An 8,372-nucleotide genomic window follows, 5' to 3' on the forward strand; every position below is an offset into this window, starting at 1 on the left:
ACATATTTCATTCCATTCCATATTCCATGCCATTCCATTCCATTCTCTGAATTCCAATCCATTCCTCTCCATATCCATTTCATATTCCTCACCAACCCATTCCATTCCATTCCTGATTCGATTCCATTCCATCCATTCCATTCCATTCCCTTCCATCCCATTTCATATTTCATTCTATTATATATTCCATTACATTGCATTCCCTATTTCATTACAATCCAATCCATTCCATTCCATATTCCATTCCATTCCGTTTTCCATTCCATTCCTTTCCATGTTCCATTCCATTCCATTCCATTGCATTTTATATCCCATTCCTCTCCATTCCATTCTATTCCGTTCCTTTCCATTCCGTATTCCATTCCGTTCCACTTTACATTCCATTCCATATCCATTCCATTCTATTCCATTGCATTCCATATTCCATTCAATTCCATTCCATATTCCATTCCATTTGATGGCATTCCTTTCCAGTCAATTCCATTCCATATTCCATTCCATTCCATTCCACCCCATTCCATTGCATATTCCATTCTATTCCATATTCCATTCCATTTCTTTCCATATTCCATTGCATTCCATTCCACTCCATTGTATTTTATATCCCAATGCTCTCCATTCCATCCCGTTCCATTCCATTCCATTCCATATTCCTTGCCATTCAATATTCCATTCCAATTCCATATTCCATTCCATTCGTATAGCGTTCCATTTCATTCCATTCCTTACTCCATAACATTCCATTCCATCTATATTCATTCCATTCCATTTCAATCCGTATTCTCTTCCGTTCCATTCCTTTTTCCATTCCATTCCATATTCCATGTTTTCCACTCCATTGTATTCCATTCCATTCCATTCCATTCCATATTCCATTCCCTTCCGTTCCATTTCTGTCCATTCCATATTCCAATCCATTTAATTCTATTCCATTCCATATTCCATTGAATTCCATTCCTTCCATTTCATTCCTTTTATTTATTTATTTATTTATTTATTTTTTATTATACTTTAAGTTCTAGAGTACATGTGCATGACGTTTACATCATGTATAACTCCCCAATGCAATCCCTCCCCCCTCCCCCCTCCCCATGATAGAAAATAGAAAATAGAAAATCATTATCAGCCAGGTGGTGTTTTTCACGCCTGTAATCCCAGCACTTTGGTAGGCTGAGGCAGTCGGATCACCTGAGATCTGGAGTTGGAGGCCAGCCTGACAAACATGGAGAAACCCCATCTTTACTGAAAATACAAAAATTAGCCAGGTGTGGTGGCACATGCCTGTAATCCCAGCTACTCGGGAGGCTGAGGCAGGAGAATTGCTTGAACCCAGGAGGCGGAGGTTGCAGGGAACTAGATAGTCCTATTGCACTCCAGCCTGGGCAACAAGAGCCAAACTCCGTCTCAAAAAAAAGAAAAAAGAAAGAAAAGAAAAGAAAAGAGAAAAGAAAATCAATATCAAGCAACATAGAGGAATACATTCATAAAGGTAGAAGAATATGGATAAAAACAAAAATGATTAATAAATATAAAAAATTACGCAAACTCCTGACCTCACGATCCACCTACCTCGGCTTCCCAAAGTACTAAGATTACAGGTGGGAGCCACCGTGCCTGGCCACTGTGGTACTTTCTTCTGACAGCCCTGGCCCACTTTTCTTTCCTACGCTTCTACCAGCAGTACCCCTGCCCCCTTGTTCTACTCTCTACATCCCCTGAAGACGGTCAATTCTCTTTTTTTTTTTTTTTTTTTTTTTTTTTGAGACGGAGTCTCGCTCTGTTGCCCAGGCTGGAGTGCAGTGGCCGGATCTCAGCTCACTGCAAGCTCCGCCTCCCGGGTTCCCGCCATTCTCCTGCCTCAGCCTCCCGAGTAGCTTGGACTACAGGCGCCCGCCACCTCGCCCGGCTAGTTTTTTGTATTTTTTTAGTAGAGACGGGGTTTCACCATGTTAGCCAGGATGGTCTCGATCTCCTGACCTCGTGATCCGCCTGTCTCGGCCTCCCAAAGTGCTGGGATTACAGGCTTGAGCCACCGCGCCCGGCCGGTCAATTCTCTTAAATCTTCAGGCCTTTGCACAGGCTATTTCCTCAGCCTGAATGCTCCTTTCCTTAGTAGTTTGCCTGCCTAACTCCTGTGTCATTTAATGTCTTGGCTTAGTGACTTCCTCCTCTGGAGAGTTCTTCCTGGCCATCCATCCTTCCTCCACCTCCACCCACAAGACTTTATTAAATGCCCTTCTGGGTAGCACATAGCATGCAATTAATCAGACTATGCATTATTCCCTATTTTCTTGTCTCCTCGCTGGATGGCAAACTTCCTGAAAGTAGGAATTATGTTGTAGAAATCTACGATTTCTGCCTTTTCAGCACCCTTTGGTACTAGCTCCCCAATTTTCTCTTAGAAAAACTCATCTTCCCTACTGCCAGTCCATAAGATTCAAATGATCCCCCTCCATAGCTCAGGGCTGAGCAGGGAATCCAGACCCTGTGCATGTATTTATATCTGCTTCTCATGGCCATAGAGATAGATTCAGGGGTGACCATTACCTGCTGGGACCACTGAGAGCAAGCTCTGAGATTTCTGCCGGGACTCTCAGGACTGAGAAACTCTCCTGTTGCTGGAATTACTACATGCGGGGCTGCTGGTAACCCATGACCTTGTTGATTCTACATGGGAGAGCCCACCAGAAAGTAAGGCTGACACAGGGGCAGAGAGAGCTGCGGTAGGGAGAAAGATCAGTTCTTAACTAAACCAGGGCTTGGGATGTTTGTCCACTCCAGGGCTTTTTTCATAGTCTGACATTTCCCTTATGTGGTTCATATGTTCACCAATGACAAAATAATAGGCAGGAGTAAACTTAAGTAGAAAAGGTAGATTATAAACTAGGTCTTATTCAGGGTGTCCATATATATAGGCCTCTTGATACCCAATTTATCCTGCGTTATTATTCAACTTGCTCAGTTACTAAACTGATGAAAACATTGAATTGGCTAAGTTGTATATGAATGTGTGTATCTTAATGGGCATATGCATAGCTTGAGAATCTGTTTTGTAAAGGTTCTGATTGTATTAGTATGATCCATAGTAATTATCAGTTCAGGTAGTGTCTGCAGTGCTTAAGATCCAGGCTTTGGAGGTGGGCAAATCACAGTCTGACTCTTGGCTCTGCCATTTCTCAGTCGTGTAACTTTAGGCAATTTATGTATCCTTTGAGCCTGGTTTCTTCATTTGCAGAAATGAGGATAATAATGATACTACTTTATGGGGCCATTGTGGGAATAAAAGGAAATAACACATATAAATAGCACATAGCACAAAGCCTGGGCACATCACACAGCCACCAGAAAAAAAAGCTTTACATTTCTTTTTCAAATAAACATTTTATTTAAAAATATATGCATTTTCTTTTAAAAAAAAGAACACATGCCAACTTTGGTATTTTAGCCACTGCTTTTTGTCTCTTCCCAGTAACCCACATTTTTTTCTGATTATGTATAATTGAGCCAAAGAGACCAATGTGAAAACACCCCTCCACAAGGTCCCGCAGAGAACCTATGCTTGCTCTTTTTTTCTTTACAAAGTGTCTCTTTGTGCTTCGCTGAGGGAGGGTTTTAAGCACCCAGCAATACATTGTCCTCCGTTCCCACTGCAGGGTCATTGGAAAGGAACTCTGGGAAGCAGTGTGGGTTCCTTTTTTCGGAAAACATTAAAATAACTTCCAGGATCCCCATCGTTATACTCCCCTTTTCCATTAACACACAGGAGCTATGAAACCACTTCTAGGAAATGCATGCTCCAGTGTTCATGACGGGAGCAGATGGTTAAAATAAGCACAGGAGACCTTCAGGCATTGGTTTGTCTTAATCCACAGGGAAAATTTCTGAGTCCCAGAATCAAAAGGAAACTTACTCACGTTATTGCATTCAATGAGTCCTGTGACAATTTCCCTGGCAGATGACAACAAAATTCTTCCCAGATCTCATCCTGTCTTGCAATCGTCTCCCCATGGGTAATCTCAATCTAACCATGGTTTCTCTATAAACCTGGACTCTAGAATCAAACTCAGCTCCTTAACACAACTGACCAGATCTTGGCACTATAGGATTGTCTCCTTCCAGGACCTGAGCTTTGTGTGTCTGTCAGTATCATCTGTCTAAGAAACCATTGGCAATTTCGACCCTGAACCAATCTACCAGTTTATATTGGATTTATGAGAAAACCAAGAACCCAGATTCTTTTCACTACAAGTTTTCTCGTATCTGATATTTGATAGCAAACTGTGTACCAGCAATTAGGAACTTCCTTCTGTGAGGAAGGCAGCTGAGGGCTGTAGGGGGAAATCAAATTGCCTTCGTATTCTTAGACGATTTTCTTTTAAGGGCAAGAGGCTCACCAGTAAGTGTCCCTTTTGTCTATAAAGCTGCTATGATAAATAGAGATAGGACACAAAAAAGCATTTTCCACCCTTTCCTTACTTTCAAGGGGCTTCTGTATCTGGCAATCAAAACAAATCTTCAAACCCTCGTGGATGTTTTAAATGTTGGGAAATATTAAAAGATCTCCAAGTGATAGACTACTGGTGTTTGTCCACCAAGAAAAAGGCAAGAATTGTGGAGTGAGAGATAGCTTTTAGCTAAAAAGTGACCCCCACCTCTACCCTCCCTTTTGGAAAATGAAGAACCCCCCCTTTGTTTTAATCATAGCTAAAAGGTTTCTAGTTTGAGAACTGGGAGATTCTCAGTGTTCCTACATGTAGCAAATACAACTCCCTGGTCATTCAAATCTGAACAACCTGTGCTGAATCAATTCACTATTGTTTATCTAAAGATTTATGTGCTTTGCCCGTGGTTGGGCATCAAATATTAGCCACTGGATGACTAAATCTGATGTGGGAGTTTTCAGCCAGACCAGAATCTGTTTCTAGAAGAACTGATTGATTTTAAAATAAATAATACTTGGAAAGGACTATTTTGAATGCTTCAGATAGATTTTACTGATTTTTTTTTTTTTTTCAGGTTGGATGTAAATGTTTTTGACTGGCAAAAGGCTGACAGTTCTCAGCTCCTTGATTGTTCAGGTGAATGTTGTCTCAGTTTCCTCAATTACTGGTACAATTATAGCAGTCCTAAGAATGACTTCTCCTTAAAAAAAAATTCTGATTTACTTCTCATAATGTTTCATCTTAGCTGAACTGAGAAGTTCATAGATCAGAAAGTTTGGCCCTTTGTTTCTTCCCTTCCTTCTTTCCTCTCTTCTTTCCTTCCTTCCCTTCTCCTTCCTTCTCTCTTTGCCCCCCTTCTCATCTCCTGTCTTCCCTTCCTTTCTCCCTCCCTCTCCTTCCTCCCTCCCCATCCCTCTCTTCCTCCCTCTTTCTCCCTTACAATAGAATATGCGTTGTCTCATTAATGTTGTTAGAAGCAGGGTCATGACTAATAAGCACTGGCTTGCTGCAAGCACTTGCACGAATAAGTTTTTTGACTTCTTTAGGTAAGTATGAATCTACTAGACTGCAGCAGATAGCTGCAAATGTCTTCAAGTCTTCATCACCAAGGGGTTTCAGAGGTTTTAAGAAAACTGCACATAGACATCTTCAGGTTGTAAGAGCATTAGGGAACTTGAGTGTGACCATCTTCGTAAGTCTCTGTACATCTTTTAGTCGTCCCTGATTTGTCATCACAAAAGACACAACTAAGAGTTCAAAAGAATTTAAAATAAAATTCTCAATGGGAGACAAATTCATGGATTATCTGATGTACTGGAAGCAGCCAACTTCATCAATTTTCTCCCAATTATCTCCAGTTTTCTCCCTCAATTTTCACATCTGAGCTATGAAGAGAGAGGGTGAATGTGGTTTGTGGAGACTGTGGAAGGAGGTTGAGAGCAGTTATCCAGAGATCTGCTCTTTTAACTGTGTTGGTTTGCATTGGAATATAAGAACATTTTATCTTTTGTCTACCATCAGGCGTATCTATCAGTCCTGGGTCATAGCCTAAAAGATCCCCATAAAAAAGCACAATCTGGAGAAGTACAGAGGCCTCCTAACTAGGTCTAGTCTCTCAGATAGAAATACCCAAAGGAAAAATATAATTAACGCTCAGTCCCAGGTCTCAGAGTAGGGGCACTGTGTGAATTTGTTTTCCAAAGGAAGTAAGGGGAAGAAAAAGAACACGCAAACAGCAAAACATGACACCTGAAAAGTGCACTGACCAGCAAGCTTTGTCAAGACCCCAAGACAACATCAACAGCTGAGGAATGAACAAATGTGTGGAGTATATTAATAAGGATTTCTTCCCCAGTAGCTTCATCTTTGAAGGAAACACTGGCGATTTTTTCTTCTGGATTTTGTTGGTTCTGATGACTGACATAAAAGCAAAATAAAAAAATGTATCATGTGGATCTTTTAAAACACAATGCAGATAAAGGAATGTAAAATGATTTTCATGTTCCTTTCATATTCTTCTACAAGAGACTGTGATACCATTTCCAGCTACTAATGGTGAAGCTGTTCTGTCTTTTCACATCCATATTCACTGCCAAGATGAGCTTGTCCACGATAAGCAAGTAGCTGTGAGTCATCGGGTTGGAGCCGTTAATCATACACAGAGAGGCAACGTGTAGTCTGGTTGATTAATCAGAAATTCATAGTGAAAAAGGCCAGGTATCATTCACATCAGATTAAGGGTTAAAGGCTTTTGATGTAGAAGTCAGTAATGCTGCTTTTGACGATACACACGCACACAGATATAACATACACATATGTATATATCTATCATATATACATGTGTATTTATGTGTGTGTGTGTGTGTATTCGCCCACTCACATCCCACCCACAGAGTAAGATCTGGCAGCTTTCAGAGTAGCAATCACCAAAACCTCTCTGTGTTCACACATTTTTTACAAGTTAACAACGGAATGACTTCTAAATCTTTGGTTTATCAAAAAGACAGCTTCTAAAATCACAACATTTTTGATTATTTTTTCTATAAGTGCACAGTGAACAACTTTTTTTTTTTTTTACAAAAGATAAAAACAGTGCCTTAGTGATTTAAATAAAAAAACAAAACAACAGCAATACAGCAATAGCTCCTTTCTACAGCATGCAACAATATAAAATGGTGAACTGGAGTTACAGTGAGCCTTACAGAGACTGTCCTGAAATTTTAGTTTTTTCCAGCTCCCAGCCAAAGCCACGAGAGGCAATGAGGAATGCACATTAGACCATTGTCTTTTTACTTCCATTGTTTTCAATGTGCAATTCTGTTTTCTTTCAAAAACCCAGATCTGAAATTCTCTCCTGTAAATATCATCCGTATTTGTCTTTACAATGTAATGATTTCCAATTTCCCCAGAGCAACACAAACCAATACTTTCTTGAAAACTGAATGAGAATAGAAGGAACATTGTGACTGATGAACCAAGCCACCAGTTTCTTCCTCAAGAAATTCTTGCGACTTCCTTTTGCAGCAAATTGTGCGTGTGGAGAATGAGTTCTCCAGAAGAACCTGGGTTGTTACATTTTTCAAAAATGGCTTTCTTAGGAGTATGGCAGCTTGTTAGAGCTGAGAAGTCCTCCCCTCCCAATGTTGGGACAGAAAAAGAAAGATGGCCCAATGAGGAACAGGAAAGGATTGGTACCTTGAGGGAAAAGTGGAGTGAGAGAAAGATAAAGTGATAATAGCAAAACAAAAGGAGAAGTTGGACTCCCATAAGTAATAGTCCTGTTATAGGAACCCAGGGTGTTGATTCCAGGGTATGTGAAATGATGTTATTCTCTAGTCCTGCCTGAATTATCCCTGGTACGGCTTCCTTCCTGTGCCTCGAGATATGTTTCTACCAATGTGGTCATCTCGAGTCTTTGGAACTAAAGGGGGCTGGCTGTGTTGGGGAGTTTGTGGCATCTCCTTCGGGGGAAGAAGGTCTGCATCCTTCAGGGTCCTCATCTAGGACACGTACTTATCAGCAGAGATATGGTGGGAATGATTGGGCCACTGGTTAAAAAAGAAGAAAGTTCTGGGTGGAGTTCTGTGGACTCAGCTCAGGTTAACTGTTATTAGTGACCACACTGAGTCCTGGGTACAGGTTCAGAACCACTCCAATGGGGCATTTTTGTGGTAGAGGGACATTGAGTTGATTTAGCTTTCCTCAAAAAAGATTGGTTTTGTCCCTCTGTCTCAAGAACTTTTGATTTGAAGCTGGGTCTGGCTTCTCTTTTGAAAGAGAGTAATGGAGACATTGGGCAACAGCTTCCATCGCAGGTATGTCTTCCATAACCTTGGAGGGCTGGCTTCCCTGTGCTCCCAAAAGACTGTGTTTCCTTTCCACGTTATCTCTAGTGAATTAATGAGAAAAGCTTGCAGTGTGAGCTTATGC

This window comes from Trachypithecus francoisi, unplaced genomic scaffold, assembly GCF_009764315.1.
Source record: "Trachypithecus francoisi isolate TF-2019V2 unplaced genomic scaffold, Tfra_2.0 Contig01073, whole genome shotgun sequence".
NCBI classification, from domain to species: Eukaryota; Metazoa; Chordata; class Mammalia; order Primates; family Cercopithecidae; genus Trachypithecus; species Trachypithecus francoisi.